Consider the following 17,512-nt stretch of genomic DNA (forward strand, 5'->3'; position numbering starts at 1 on the left):
ATAGTACTTGATATAGAGTGGAGGTGTTCACTAATTGATGGGTCTCTATATCATGTCAAGCAATCAAAAATTGATGCTTCATGCTACCCAATTATATCAGAAGTTTGTTGACATATAAAAAAAGATAGCTCGAAGGCAAAGGAGACAATTTGAATATCACAGATCTTAGTTGAAGGAAGCACCAATACGTCTACTCTAACTTTAATAACTTGATCAAGGTGAAGATTTCATCTTCACAATCTAAGTACCTTTTTCATTTTATAATCAAGTTTGTTTTTATGGCTTCATGATTTCAAGAAGACCTATATATTGGATGGGTCATCAAGGGTCTTGCATGGAATGAGAAGAATTTTCAATATCCTTAGAGAATTTAGTACATCAAGGGCCCCTTTGAAGTCATGAGAGCCCTTAAGGTTCTATAAATTAAGAAAGGATACATAAGAAGGATACATGAAATGCTAGAGGATATACTCTCTAAAATGTAGTGTAGAAGGTGCCAAAGAATGAAGAAAGATCTTCATGAGATCTCAATTGGGAGATTTGGGAAAGTGATGAATAGGTAATCATCATTGATAAGCAAGGTGAAAAATGTCTATTAACAAGAATTTCACCTCAATCAACAGTTTGTGGTCTCTATGCCAAATAGAGAAAGGTAATTTGAAAGGACTCAACTATGTGCAAAGGAAAGGTTAAAAAGACAGAACAACACTATGAAAAGATTATGGAAAAGGGTTCATATCATCTAAAGGATAGAGGAAGCTAAAGGAAATAGGGAGTAATATATCTCTAGTATGAGTGAGATGGCATACCTCTCAAAAGGATCCTATAAGAAGACCTTGCAGATATGATCATAGTAAGAAGATGCATCGTGGCATCATGGAAGCAATAGCTCATATGGGAATCATAAAGGACATAGATCTTTGGAATCTTATTGTAAATTAAAGGAAAGGAAGAAGTCATCCAGGACAAAGGAAGAATTTTCTAGATGAGGATATACAAGGTCTTGAAAATTCTCTGATGTAAACCTCAGCGGAGGATCCCCTAGTTTGGGAAGGCAGTAAATGTCTCATCAGGAAATCCAACTTTTCGAATTCATGAGATGATGGTCCAAGGATATGAGAAATGAAGTAGATCAAGGGATTGAAGATTCTTTCAATCAAGACAGTCGATGAAAGAAGCCTAAAGGAATAATGAGGTATGTATTCTTGTATTTAAATTTAATATTGTAATGTTATGTGTATGGTTGCAGGTGAAAAATATGTAGCATGATCAAGAGAAAGAAGATCTCCTCCTCTGAAAGGATGCTAAAAGACTTAAGTCACACTAGATGAAATCAACATATGTCCTCATATAAAGTATGAGGTAGTTGACTACAATTGTAGAACTCTGACAGCTCCTAGGAATGAAATACATGAGGCTGGAAGAGATCGTGAAACATGCAACTATGATGAAGGCAATCAACATCTATAGGATTAGGAAGACTTGACCAGGAAATCTCCCAGAAAGATGTGAAGACTCTGATGGAAGTCTGGAAAGATGAAGACCCTTGAAAAGTAATATCATTAGGAGATGTGTCAACAGGTATGCAGGATGTTGATACCTACAAGAAGATGTCACTGGTAAAAGGCCATCACCAAAAGGTAATATGTGATTTGTTTTTGGTATCTAACCTCTTGGAAAAGTATGGGTATGTGTGTAGGGACAAGGTAAGGAGAGTTGTGAATGATGTCACAACTATGTACCTTGTGAATCATCGTTGAAGAAAAGGTGAAGATAAATAGCCCTATGAAGGAAGCCCCATATGTAAAGCCAAGGAGGATACTTTCCGGGATGACATTATGGAGGAAAGTGATGGAAGGTTGAAACCTACATGTGAAGAAATTGATGACATCAAAGTCTTGGATCATCAGTCAACTAGAAGACCCTATAAAGCACTAATGATAGAGTCCTTGGGTAAGAGGGAGCCCTAGGAGGTTCCTATGAGTAAGGGCACTCAAGAAAGTTTATGAGTGAAGAGAAACTTGGAACTCGTCCCTCGTTAAGAGGGAGAGTTAGACATGATATTATTGTCTTCAGTGTGGAAGAAAGAATAGAGGATTGTGTAATCATCTGGAATCTGACACTCTTTGAGCATGTGGTAGGGCATCTGAGACAAGAGTGGGAAAGAGGACCGATATTCTTGAGGGCTGGGAACCCAAGATGAGAATAGTCCTAGCAGGGCATACTTGGAGAACATCCGGGTGGGTATTACCCTAAGAGATACAATGATGATGTGTCTATCATTCATTGATCTCACTAACATTGTGATTTGACCTAAGTGATAGATGGAGTTGGTAGTCAAGGCCTTGCTATATGGAAACAATGTTGGTTGAAATGATGCTATAACAAATGGATTGAAAATCTGATTCTTCTTATGAGAAATTATTCCAATTGAAAATGACCAAGTACCAAATGAATACCTCCCTAGTTAAGAGGGAGCGTTGAATAAAGTATAACTAGGTTTGGTCTTCATAATGACATGATATTTGTAAATTATGTAATAAAAGGAAATAAATTATTTTTGTATGCCTTGTTACATGGGTTTCATGAGCAAGAAGTGTCACTAGATAAAATACTTCTTCTTGATATCTTTATGATTTTTATTATTATGTCAAAGAGTCATGTCATGTGTAGAGAATCTCTATAAGAGCCTATGTAAAATGCATTTAGGTCAATTCAGCCCTCCAAGACCAAGAAAAATCCTCCAAGAGCAAGAACACCGAAAACTACAAGAAAAACAACGAAGAGATCTTAATGTCAGCTCCAAAAATGAATTAAAAGCATAAATACAAGTCATGTTGACTTTGGCAATAGACATGTCGATTCATGGATTGACATCAGCTCATTTTTAGAACACAAGCCACTATAAATAGGTGTCTAGGGTATCCACAATTAAGAGAAACATAACTCACATTTTCTTTGAGCTATGGATAGATACGAGGTGCGGGCATGAGATCTCGATTGGGTAAAAGATCTCAAGGCCTCATTAGATGCGGTTATGATCATAGTGAGGAAGGATGATAATCCACTCCTCGTCGGTGATGTACCTCTCAAAAAAAGAAAGCATGATCATTGACTCTCAGTGAGACCTCTGGAACCCTACAAGAGCACTAACTACCTCGGCATGATCACAACAAGCAAGATATCACGTTATAGGAATCTGATCTACCTCCAGAAATCTCGACATTTGAATGATTAAGTGATATCTTTGTCTCTTTTTTGGCATACCTGTCTCGAATGGATGAAGCAGAATAAACTTCGTATGTGGACGCAATACATTCTCGGCATAGTCATAATTCTGGTGAGAACAATCTCGACATGGTATCTTACTGTCTTGGCACATTTAGTCTCACAGTATATGGATCTGTCCCGAACAACCTTGATACGTATATCATTGATATCACAACAACACTACTAATAATCAATATATCTATATCTATATATATATATATATATATATATATATATATATATATATATATCTGTGCTCCTACTTCCTTGCATACCCTCAGCAGATCACAAGTAAACTTGATTACATTTTCTGTGAAGGTGAAGTCACTGCCCTAGTCTCATATGAATCTCATTATAAGAAGGAGCAGTATCACGGCCTGTGCATGATGAAAAAGAAACAGTACTATAATCTCGGTATAATGGAAAATGAACAGTGACAAGGATCATCTGCCTCAACATCTTGATGATGGAAGGATTGCATTGTGGAAAACATTATCTTAATGTTAGTGTGCAGTCATGGATTATGATCTAGAGGAAGGTGCAAAGATTATCTTTGTAATAATCTCAAGGAGCAGCCATGGTGTAGTAGTGGTGACAACAATGAAGAACTCAAATATATAGTAGTGCAGTGAACCTGACGATCTCAGTAGTGGCAGAGTAAGGGATGGATGTCTTGGTCTTGGAGAGGCAGATTGTATCAAGGGTCATGGTCTTGGCATTCATTAATAGAATCTCTATAAGAAGAATGTTGCATGGGTTTTCCTCTCCAAGAGAGAGACGTTTTGGCCCTGACAGAAAGCCAAATACTTTGTGTTCATGTCTCTTTTGTTTTTCGTAGAAATTTGATGAAGCTAACATACACACACTAATAATAAAAAGAAGATCAAGCCAATATAAAAATGTAAAAACACTTCACAAATTGTTATCATGTTAAGAATAATCTCTGTAATTCTAAATGCCCTAGATTCTTCGACATGTTATTAGAGGGATTGGTTCAGTAGTAAAAAAAGGGGCGGAAAAGAGACATTGAGAAGTCAATTTTTCTACAAGGCATCAAATTAGTTGAAGGGACCAGGATATACAAGGCCTAGATCTAAGAGTAGCCTCCAACCACAACATACAACAACAAGGGTTCTGAAGGATGACAGTCAAAATATGAAGCAATTAGATCTTAAGATTCATGGCAACCTCTTTGACGACTCCCACAGTTTTGATCTAGGTCATACCACAATGAGTTCAATCATTTCACAAAGGAATAGAATCAGATCATCTAAAACATAGTGTTCAAATTTTTATGGATAGTACTTGATATAGAATGAAAGTGTTCACTAATTGATGTGTCTCTATATCATGGCAAGCAATCAAAAACCGATGTTGCATACTACCCAATTATATCGGTAATTTGTTGATATATAAAACAAGATAGCTCGAAGGAAAAGGAGGCAATTTGCATATCATAGATCTTAGTTGAAGGAAGCACCAATATGTTTACTCTAACTCTGCCAACTTGATCAAGGTGAAGATTTCATCTTCACAATCAAGTAAGTACCTTTTTCATTTTATAATCAAGTTTGTTTTTATGACTTCATCATTGCAAGAAGACCTATATATTGTATGGGCCATCAAGCGTCTTGCATGGAATGAGAAGGATTGTCATTATCCTAAGAGAAGTCAGTACATCAAGGTCCCCTTTAAAGTCATGAGAACTCTTAAGATTCTATAAAGTAAGAAATGATACATAAGAAGGATACATGAAATGCTAGAGGATATACTCTCTGAAATGCAGTGCATAAGGTGCCAAAGAATGAGGAAATATCTTCATGAGATCTCAATTGAGAGATCTAGAAAGTGATGAATAGATAATCATCATTGATAAGCAAGGTGACAAATGTCTATGAATAATAAGGTCACCTTAATCAACAGTTTTTGGTCTCTATTCCAGATAGAGAAAGGTAAGTTGAAAGGACTCAACTATGTGCAAAGGAAAGGTTAACAAGATAGAACAACACTATGAAAAGATTATGGAAAAGTGTTCGTATCATCTTAAGGGTAGAGGAAGCTAAAGGAAATAGGGAGTAATAGATTTCCAGTATGAGTGAGATGGAATCCCTCTCAAAATGATCCTATCAGAAGTCCTTGCAGATATGATCATAATAAGAATATGCATCGTGGCATCATGAAAAAAAGAACTCATATGGGAATCATAAAGGACATAGCTCTTGGGAATCTCATTATACATTAAAGGAAAGCAAGAAGTCATCTAGGACAAAGGAAGCATTTTCCAGATGGGGATATACAAGATCTTGAAGATTCTCTGATGGAAACCTCAGTGCAGGATCCGCTAGTTTGGGAAGGCAGTAAATGTCTCATTAGGAAATCCAACTTTTGGAATTCATGAGATGATGGTCCAAGGATATGAGAAATGAAGAAGATCAAGGGATTGAAGATTATTTCAATTAAGAAAGTTGCTGAAAGAATCCTGAAGGAATAATGAGGTATGTATGCTTGTATTTAAATTTAATATTATAATGTTATGTGTATGGTTGTAGGTGACATAGATCTAGCATGATCAAAAGAAAGAAGATCTCCTCCTCTGAAAGGATGCTGAAAGACTTAAGTCACACTAGATGAAATCAACATAATATGTCCTCATATAAAGTATGAGGTAGTTGACTACAATTGAAGAACTCTGAGAGCTCCTGGGAATGAAATACATGAGGATGGAAGAGATCGTGAAACATGAAACCATGATGAAGGAAATCAACATCCAGAGGATCAGGAAGGCTTGACTAGGAAATCTCTTGGAAAGATGTGAAGACTATGATGGAAGTATGGAAAGATGAAGACCCTTGACAAGTAATATCGTTGGGAGATGTGTCAACAGGTATGCAGGATGTTGATACCTACAAGAAGATGTCACTAGTAAAAGGTCATCACAAAAAGGTAATGTGTGATTTGTTTTTGGTGTCTAACCTCTTGGAAAAGTCTAGGTATGTGTGCAGGGACAAGGTAATGGGAGTTGTGAAGGATGTCCCAACTATGTACCTTGTGAATCACCGTTGAAGAAAAGGTGAAGATAAATGGGCCTATGAAGGAAGCCCCATATGTAAAGACAAGGAGGATACTTTTCGGGATGACATGATGGAGGAAAGGGATGGAAGGTTGAGCCCTACATGTGAAGAAATTGATGACATCAAATTCTTGGATCATTAGCCAACTATAAGACCCTATAAAGCAATAATGATAGAGTCCTTGGGTAAGAGGGAGCCGTGGGAGGTTCCTATGAGTAAGGGAACTCAAGCAAGTTTATGAGTGAAGAGAAACTTGGAGCTCATCCTTAGTTAAGAGGGAGAGTTAGACATGACATTATTGTCTTCAGTTTGGAAGAAAGAATGGAGGATTGTGTAATCATTTGGAATCCTACACTCCTTGAGGATGTGGTAGGGCATCCAAGACAAGAGTGGGAAAGAGGAACGATATTCTTGAGGGCTGGGAACCCAAGATGAGAATAGTCCTAGTAGGGCATACTCGAAGAACACCCAGGTGGGTATGACCCTAAGAAAGACAATGATGATGTGTGTCTATCATTCATTGATCTCGCCAACATTGTGCTCTGATCTAATTGATAGATGGAGCTGCTAGTGAAGGCCTTGCTATATGGAAACAATGTTGGTTAAAATGATGCTATAACAGATGGATTGCAAATCCGATTCTTTTTATGAGAAATTATTCAGATTGAGAATGACCAAGTACCATTATGAATACCTCCCTAGTTAAGAGGGAGTGTTGGAGAAAGTGTAACTAGGTTCGGTTTTCATAATGACATGATATTTGTAAATGATGTAATAAAAGGAAATAAATTATTTTTGTATGCCTTGCTACATGGGTTTCATGAGCAATAAGTGTCACTAGGTAAAATAATTCTTCTTGATGTCTTTAGGATTTTTATTATTATGTCAAAGAGTCATGCCATGTGTAGAGAAGCTCTCTAAGATCCTATTTAAAATGTATTTATGTCAATGCAGCCCTCCAAGACCAAGAAAAATCCTCCAAGAGCAAGCACACTGAAATATATAAACAAAACAACGAAGAGATCTTAATGTCGGCTCCAAAAATGATTTAAATGCATAAATGAAATTCATGTCGTCTTGGGAAATAGACATGATGATTCATGGATTCACGTCATCTCATTTGTAGAACACAAACCACTATAAATATGTGGCTAGGGTATCCACAATTAAGAGACACAAAACTCACATTTTCTTTGAGCTATGGATAGATACAGGGTGCAGGCATGAGATCTCGGTTGGGTATAAGATCTTAGAAGGCCTCATTAGATGCAGTTATGATCATAGTAAGGAAGGATGATAATCCCCTCCTCCTAGGTGATGTACCTCTCAATGAAAGAAAGCATGATCATTGGCTCTCGGTGAGATCTCTGGAACCCTACAAGAGCACTAACAGTCTCGACATGATCAGAAAAAGCAGGATATCACATTATATGAATAAGATCTTCCTCCATCAATCTCAACATTTAAATGATGAAGTGATATCTCTGTCTTATTTTTGACATACCTATACCGAATGGATGAAGCATAATAAGCTTCGGATTTGGACATAGTACATTCTTGGAATAGTCATAATTCTAGTGAGAACAATCTCAGCAGGGTATCTTACTGCCTTGGAATATTTAGTCTCATAGTATACAGATCTATACTGAACAACCTTGATACGTATATCAGTGATATCACAACAACACTAGTAATAATCAGAATATGTGTGTGTGTGTGTGTATTTGTGGTCCTACTTACTCGCATACCCTCAGCAGATCACAAGTAAATTTGGTTACAGTTTCTATGAAGGTGAAGTCACTGCCCTAGTCTCACATGAATCTCATTATAAGAAGGAGCAATATCACAGCCTGCACATGATGAAAAAGGAACAATACTATAATCTCGACATAATGGAAAATGAACAGTGACAAGGATCATCTGCCTCAACATCTTGATGATGGAAGGATTGCATTGTGGAACATGTTATCTTAATGTTAGTGTGCAGTCATGGATTATGATCTAAAGGAAGGTGCAAAGATTATCTATTTAATAATCTCAATGATCAAACATGGTGTAGTAGTGGTGACAGTAATGAAGAACTTAGAGATACAATGGTGCAGTGAACCTGATGATCTCAACAGTGGTAGAGTAAGGGATGGATGTCTTGGTCTTGGAGAGGTAGATTGTATCAAGGGTCATGGTCTTGGTATTCGTCAATAGAATCTCTATAAGAAGAATTTTGCGTGGGTTTTCCTCTCCAAGAGGGAGAGGTTTTGGCCCCGGTAGAAAGCCAAATACTTTGTGTTCTTGTCTCTTTTGTTTTTGATAGCAATTTGATGAAGCTAAAATACACACACTAATAATGGCAAGAAGATCAAGCTAAGATAAAAATGTAAAAACACTTTACAAATTGTTATCATGTTAAGAATAATCTATGTAATTATGAATGCCCTAGATTCTTCAATAGTGATGAGGTAGATGCAATGAATTGAAGAAGAGTAGAGCATACCAGAGAAGAATAGTTTTAATATTAGAAATTAGAAGGGATTAGTGTCCCTTGTAGGTTGGTTCTTATAAATTAGCAGAGGGTATTGGTGTCTCCTATAGGTTGGTGCTTACAAATAAATAGAGGGGATTCATGTCTCTTGTAGTTTGGTGCCTATTTAGCAATATAGTGGATTGATTTCTCTTGTAGGTTAGTGCCTACAAAGTAGCAGAGGAGATTAGTGTCTACTGTAGGTTGGTGCCTATGAATCAGCAAAGGGAATTGGTGTGTCCTATAGATTGATGCCTACAAAGAAGTAGGGGGGTTGGTGTATCCTCTAGGCAGGTGCTATTAAAACAATATAGGGGATTAGTGTCTCCATTTAGGGGAATTTTGAGGTCTAAAACATGCCTCCTAAGGAAAATAATAAACTATTAGTTAAAATATAAGATTATAATTATGATTTTTTATAAAGAAAAAAGGAAACTACCTTTTTTATTGTATTTTTGGCTTTTCTCCTTACATGCTTACTCAAATTTCAAGTGTATTCAACCATTGGATGTGGAATTAAATTCCACTTCCAATGGGTGTCTACACTTGACAATTGAGTAAGGCTATAAGGAGATAAACCAAAAATACAATAAAAAAAGTAGTCTCTCTTCTTTTCCCTCCAAAATATTTTCCCTTGGGGATGACATCATCACTTGAATCCTATTGGTCTTTTAAAGTGAATTTTGTTAGTACATTTTTTGTTTTTAGACCCATTTTTTACCTCAAAATTCCCCTAATATGTAGGTTGGTGCCTATTATTGCTTAAAATAGTAGGGGTCCGAGGAGGGAATCCTATGGAGAAACTACTAGGTCAAGGGAAACAATGGAGCGATAGCCCACTGTCCCCTTAGCTAAAGCTCCCTCTTCTTTACGGACTTTCACTGATGGGAGGAGACCCAATATAAAGGGGAATCACTAGATGAATGGAATAATGAAAGGGCAAGGAGTGATTCCTAAGGTGATATGCTCTCTAGGAAGGGTTAAGAGGATTTTAGAGGCTAGGGTTTGGGAATATATCTAGCAAAGATGATTCTTAGGCCTGGAAATCTTTATGGAGAATTGGTCTTTATGTGATCTTTGTGGAATTGGTGTCAATAGGTTATGGGATTGCACAAGACCAAGCATAGCTAAAATTAGGTCAAGGGTATGGAGTTGATCGCCCAATTAGGGGCTTGACCTATTTAGGGAGGAGAAGAGGATCATTGGATAATTTTTCTTTGAGGTTTGAATTCAGTGATCCTAATGAGGACACTAGCCAAGGGAAAATTAGGGCAATAAATGGTCCTTGAGCTAGGGCTTGTTATATCTCGAGATCCCACTGTCATATTTGCTTAAAATTTGGAGGGCCTCTAGAGAAAACCTCAACGCAGTTGTGTACCAAAAATTGAAGTGTTTGAATGGCTAGATTGTGAGATAATTGATGCCCTAGGTGACCTATATAGGTTAGGCCTAGAAAAAGAGGGAGGTGAAAAGAATAAGTGTTGAAAATGATCACCAATGGAGGATTAGTGCCTTGTAATTTAGGAGAGATGGAGTCAAGATGATTTTATGGTTTGGGAAAAATTCACCCAGTCAAGGAGGCCTTAAAACAACTTCACATGGCATTAGGGCATGAGAGCAGTTGCTTCAAGGACTTTATAATTCAGTTTGAAATAATTGATGACTTATCAAGATATATTTACCACAAATTATCTCTAGGAACATTCACTCATTCATACATGGCCCATGACATGATGAAACACTATAAAATATCACAATTTCCACTAATTTGTATAGAAAAACATTAATTTCAGACTTGTATAGTGAAAAATCCTAGCAACATTCATGTGACAAAGTAATTAAAAATAATAAGCATGAAAAGAGCACTTACATGTACAAAGGAGTATATCCAATCATCAAATTATGCCAATAATGAAGCTCCAAGACAAGAGAGAGATATCCAAACATCAAAATTCATCCATAACATCCAAACTTGTCCTCCAAAAGGGATAGCGAAAATCTCACAAGAGAAAATAACCCAATCTAAGTGATGATGATGAAAATGAATCATCTCAATTCTATTTATACAATCCTTTAAGGGATTCAAATGCCCTAATTTCGACTGATAATGCCCTAAAATAAAATAATGTGCAAAATAACAATACTTTTGGTGACACGCCCACCAAGTAGCTCAACAATACAAGAATAAGCCTCTCAAGAGGGTTAAATTATCAATAAAGCAAGCCATTGGGCCTTTGAGGAGGTCTAATGAAGTCCAAGGGGTGCCATGATGTAGAAATGGACTCCAAACATCGTGGACAAGGGGTTGACCCCTTGTTGTTGAAAATACAACAAGAAAAATCCTAATTTAATTTTGTCCTTGAAATAAATTAGGAAGTAAATTGTAATTCCACATATCATGACAACTTGTAATAGTTAACTAAGTTAATTTTATTTTGTTGGATCAGTTAATTCGAGTTGGGAGTCTAACTAGAGTCATGTAGAGTGTCTCCTACTTTTTAGGAGCCCTGTTTGAGTTTATTTTGAGTTGTAATTATTTAATTCAATTAAACTAGTTCCAACTGATGGAAGAATTAGTGGGAGATCCATTAGTAGGGTGTAACCAACACTGATCAACCACTAAACTGAAGATTCACTCATAATTAACTAATGCGTGTCAGATCAGAGAAATAACTAGTTGAGATTGGAGTTCAGGGACAATGTACTGTCAGTTGTATAATCATCTAAATTGTACAGGTGGTGCATGCAATCAGAGGAAGGCTTATGAGGATTGCACAATTCATATTTTTGGAATTTCCCAAGTAAATATGGGCTAATTCCCAAGGGAACAACACAAGGAAATAATAGCTTGGAAGGCATTAGAATTGGCTAAGTATTGGCTTGAGCTTATAGATTTTCTTGTAGATTCAACAACTCATGTAATGTACTAAAACACAAGACAAGAATATACTCTACTCTTTAAACATCATAAAGCAATGATCGATGAAAGCACTAATCAACAAGAGGAAGATAATCAAAGACACATAACACAATTGTTTCTCTGGGGGAAGCCACTGCTCAAAACCCCGACTATATATTACATTAATCATAAATCTGAGTGATAATACAAAGCTTGTTCTCACAAGAATAATTCCGCACAAGTATGATGAACTCTCTGCCTCGCAAGCCCGCACTGACCAACACTTAGAAAATTTCTGCTACTTGCTGAGCCCCTATTTCCTTGTGCAATTTCATGAGGAATAACCCATATTTATTTGGGAATTCCTTCTTCCATAACTGCACAATCCAAATCTAGGTCCTCTTTTGGTTGAATGCATTATCTGTACAACTCAAATCATTCTACAACTGATAGTACGTTGTCCCTGCACTCTAGTCTCAACTGGGTCTTTCTCTGAACTGACATGCATCAGTTTCTCATGAGGGAATCTTGAATAGAACTGAGGATGCACCAGTGCACCAACTCACTTCTAGACCTCCACTAGTTCCAGAAGCAATGATAACTAGTTTAATTGACCATAACTCAGTCAAACTGGGTTATCTAATTACAACTCAAATAAACTCATCTTGGACCCCTAAAATTTAGGGAGAACATATACATGACTACAAAAAGACTTCCAACTCGAAATTCATAAGTTAATTAAGTCAATTAAACTTAATTAACTATTTACAAGTTGCTATGAGAATAGAATTCGATTTTAATTCACAATTTAATTCAAGGACAAATTAAACTGGAATTTCTTGTTGCCATTTCTCAACACTCCCTCTCAAAAAGAAAGGGATTATCAACTACCCTGATCCTGTCTCTGTGAAACTCGAATTTACATCTTGACAATGCCTTTGTCAAAATGTCAACATCTTACTCCTCCTTGGGAATGTACTCCAACAAAATAATCCACCTCAATACACAATCTCTGAGATGATGATATCGGATATCAATATGCTTGGATCGATCATGAAAAAACTGGATTTTCAGAGAGTTTGATACAACTCTGATTATCACAGTAAATGACAGCTGGATCTATTTGTTGACCAAATAAACCAAACATAATATTCCTCATCCAGAAGGCCTCACATCCTCTCTAACTTGTAGCCATGTATTATGCCTCTACCGAACTAAGTGAACCCGATCTCTATTTCCTGTTGTACCAAGAAACTGTCGTTGACCCAATACTAAAGATCTCTCCCGATGTTCTCTTCCTGTAGGATGGACTCCCTACCCAATCTGCATTGGTGAAGCCTTGAATCTTCACTTCCTCTATCTGTATGTACCATAATCCATACTGAGTAGTGCCCTTGAGGTATCTCAACACATGCTTTGATGCCTTCCAATACAACTTGGTAGGCTTAACCATCACTTGAATAAGCTAGTTAACTGCATAACACATATCGCATCGTGTGTTCACCAAGTACATGAGTGAAACCACAAGCTACCGTAAATGATAGCTTCCACTACTTCCCCTGAAGTATCATCCTCATTCCTCCAGTTACCTGCTAAAGGAGTATCCATGGGTTTGCTTCTCTCCATGCGAAACTTCCTAAGTATCTCGTTGGCATACTTGCCCTGAGACACAAATAATTCCCCATTACCCTGCCATACTTCCATGCTCATAAATTAATGCATGAGCCCCATGTCCTTCGTCTCAAACTTTCTTTCAAGGTGATCCTTGCAAGACTTTACCAACTGATCATCACCTATCAAAATCAAATCGTCGACATACAACACAATGATCAACAATTTACCTTCCACCACTATGTGGTACAAGTTTGCATCCGCTTCACTCTTGGTGAAGCCCAACCTAGTGAAGTAGCTATTGATCCTAGTGTACCAAGCACAAGGTGCTTGCTTCAACCGATACAATGCCTCTTGAGTTGGCACACATGCGAATCACGGTCAAAGGTCTCAAAACCTTCAGGCTACTCTATGTGCACCTCTTCCTCAATCATTCCATTAAGGAAGGTTGTCTTTACATCCATCTGATGTATCTTCCAACCCATCTGTGCTGATAATTCCAATATAGATATGATCGATGAGTACATTGCAATAGGAGCAAAGGTCTCATCATAGTCAATCCCCTCTACCTGTGAAAAGCCATGAGCCACAAACCTGGCCTTATGCTTCTCCACACTACCATCTGCAACTTGCTTTACCTTGTAAATCCATAGAGAGCTCACCACTGACTTATCCTCTGGTCTCAGGACCATAATGCATACACTGTCATGAAATATGGATTCATACTCCTCTACCATGGCATCAACCCAAACCAGTTGTTGCACTGCCTCCTCAAAGGAACATGGCTTTGTCTCAACACATTCACTCATAAGAGCCATGTATCTAGTCTACCTCTCAAGTGACCTCCTTTGCATGCACTGAGTGTGGGTGCTCCCACATTCTCCCTGCATCATGCAATAGTATGCTAGCCTCTCTGGTGCGCTTTCTCCCATATCTAGAAGACTCTGCTTAAGTGGATGTATCCACTCCTGGATTCTATGCTTGTGGCTACTCCACATCAATCTGAGGCTCCTCAACCTTAGGATCTAAAATCTCCTTAACCACATGTAGCTGAAGCTCCCTTTCAAGGGAAACCCCCATGGCCTTCTCCTCATCACACCTGACATCCTTGCAAACTACTGTCATCCTACTTATTGATAAGTACACCTAATAATTGTGAGGTGTATCAGTGTAGCCCACAAATATCCCCAACTCTGCTATCGACTCAAGCTTCTTCCGTGCATCTTTTTTCACATGGAAATATACCAATGATCCAAAAATCCTGAAGTGACCAACATTTTGTCTCTTACTAGAATAAGCCTCCTCTGGTGTCTTCATCCCAAGAATCTGATGTGGGCTATGATTCTACAAATAAACCACTGTGTTGCATGCCTCAGCTTACAAGTGTAGTGGTAGGCCCTGATCATGCAAAATTTCCTGTGCTGCCTTTACAATTCTTCTATTCTTCCTCTCGACCACCCCATTCTGCTATGGGTTATGGGGTGTTGTCAAATCCTGTTTAATCCCTTCTGCTGCACAGAAGTTCTTAAACTCATTTGAGACATACTTACCACCATTATCACTCCTCAAAGCTTTAACCTTATTGCCAGATTCTTTCTCGGTCAATGCTTTAAATTCACAGAACTTTGTGAAAGTTTGATCCTTCTTCTGCATGAAAAATATCCATCATTTACGAGAAAGGTTGTCAAGAAATATAACATAATACCTGTGTTTAACCATGGATGCTATCGAGAATGGTCCACACACATCTGAATGGACTCGCTCTAGAATCACCTCTGCTCTATTGTCTCTGTTGTGAAAGAAATCCTTATGTATTTTCCTAAAGTACACCCCTTGCATGTATCAAATTTCTCTAGCGTACTTTTGGGAAGACTAGTAGAGATCTACTGCATGATTTTCAAATCCCCATGATGCAAGTGGCCCAATCTGCTGTGCCACAACTCACCAACCTCTCATCTCTGCACCTTCTCTGCTTTTTTGCTCAAAGCATCACAATATTCTACCTCTAGCTTATATAGATTCTTAACTTGAATCCCTATCTTCTTTACTTGACCCATGGCTATGTGTCGAAGGAACACCTTTCCTTTCGAGAAGATCACATCATAGGCTCTATCCTCAAGCATGGCGACTGATACTAAGTTATTCTTCAACCTAAGCACATACATAACATCCCTCAAGGTGAGAAGAGCACCCTGCTCCCTCTGAAAATTAACCATGCCCAATCTAATATCACTATACCTCCCGTCGTTACCCATCTCGATATGCATATTGAGATCTTTCTCCTCCAGGTCACTGAACAACTCCTTGTCACTAGTCATGTGGAATGAAGCTCCACTGTCAAGGTACCATACACTACCCATCATTGATGACACCATGCATGCAATGAGAGTAAAGTCCAATTCGAATTGGGATGCCAAAGCCTCACTCGCTCCTCCTCCTGAGGACTTCTTCTTGGACTTCTTGAGCAGACAATTTGTAGCAAAATGGCCCAGCTCGTGACAATGAAAGAACTTAACTTGCGTCATATATTTCTTCTTATATCCATTGCAAGAATATGATTTGGAATGGGACATATTCCATTTCCCTTTCCTTGCCTTACTCGCTAAGGCACAATTTTCCTCATCATTAGTCTTTGATGAGAACCATCTCTGGTGTTCCTTCTGATATCCTCCTACATCAAATCCATGGTAAATTTTAGGGGCAAATTTTAGCCCAAGGGCGAAATTTAAGGGGTTTTTCATTTTAGAGGGGCGAAAGTTTTAGAAAACACCCATTTCATATATTTAGCCCAACTTTTATTTAAAAAATAATTTTCTTTTTTCATTTTAGCAAAAAAAAAGTGGGCAAATAAACTATGAAAAGACTCATTTGACCAGATTCGCCTGGTTTGGGAGGTTTTATTCCATTACAATCGCCCGATTTTCTAATTTTGCAACGTTAAATTTGTTTGCAACAGCCCATTTTCTGGTTTGGGAGGTTGTATTTGGTCCCAATCGTCCTGATTTCTTCTGTGAACGACTCCATGTTTTCAAATCTGGTTTTCATTGATGGCGAGGATGTAAATAAATAACAATATAAATAAATTGGAGGTATGGTAAATAAATAAAACCTCTTTTTGTACTTACTCCAAAGATATGGTAAATGAATAAAAATACAAATAAACTAGAGGTATGGTAAATAAATAAAACCTCTTTTTATATTTAGTCCATAACCCTCTTTCTATTTAAGAAGGCTCAAAAAAGAGGTTTTATTTAAGTGAATCCTATGGGCCAAATACCATATTTATAAAAGAGGTATGGTAAATTAATAAAAATATAAATAAACAAGAGGTATGGTAAATAAATAAAACATTTTTTTATATTTACTCCATAAGTCACCTTATATTTACGAACACGCAAGGGTGTAAATAAATAAAAATATAAATAAAGTGGAGGTATGGTAAATAAATAAAACCTCTTTTTATACTTACTCCAAAGGTATGGTAAATAAATAAAAATATAAATAAACTAGAGGTATGGTAAATAAATAAAACCTCTTTTTATATTTAGTCCATAACCCTCTTTCTATTTAAGAAGACTAAAAAAAAGAGGTTTTATTTAAGTGAATCCTATGGGCCAAATACCATATTTATAAAAGAGGTATGGTAAATTAATAATACCATGCAAAAAAACATTATTAACCCTAATATTAGTATTAATAAAAATAAAGATGGTACATGGTATTGACCCATGGTATTCATGTGGAATTAAACCAGCGTAGATCCATCTTTACTCTGGATCTATTAAGCACCTACTAAGCACAGAGAGGGATCAAATATCGTGATATGAAAACTAGCATAGAGTGAAAAAGGGGCTTGGTATATCAAGAGTAAAAATGGATCTTGTAATTTAATTTCACTTAAACATTTTAACTCGATTAAAATAATATATATATATATATATATATATATATATATAAATCAATTATTAATTTTATCAATTTATATAAATTACTAATAGTATTTTTTAAGCTCTAGGTTTATGATAACCCATGGTATTGACCCATGGTAATACCATGGTATTCATGTGAGCATAGAATATTTAAAGGGGTTTTTTATCAGCTTAGATCCATCTTAATTCTAGGTCTACCAAGTGCTGAGAGGGA

The sequence above is a fragment of the Pinus tabuliformis genome, chromosome 5_1, assembly GCF_031772625.1.
Source record: "Pinus tabuliformis cultivar Carrire ecotype Pingquan chromosome 5_1, CPIR1, whole genome shotgun sequence".
In the NCBI taxonomy this organism is placed as follows: domain Eukaryota; kingdom Viridiplantae; phylum Streptophyta; class Pinopsida; order Pinales; family Pinaceae; genus Pinus; species Pinus tabuliformis.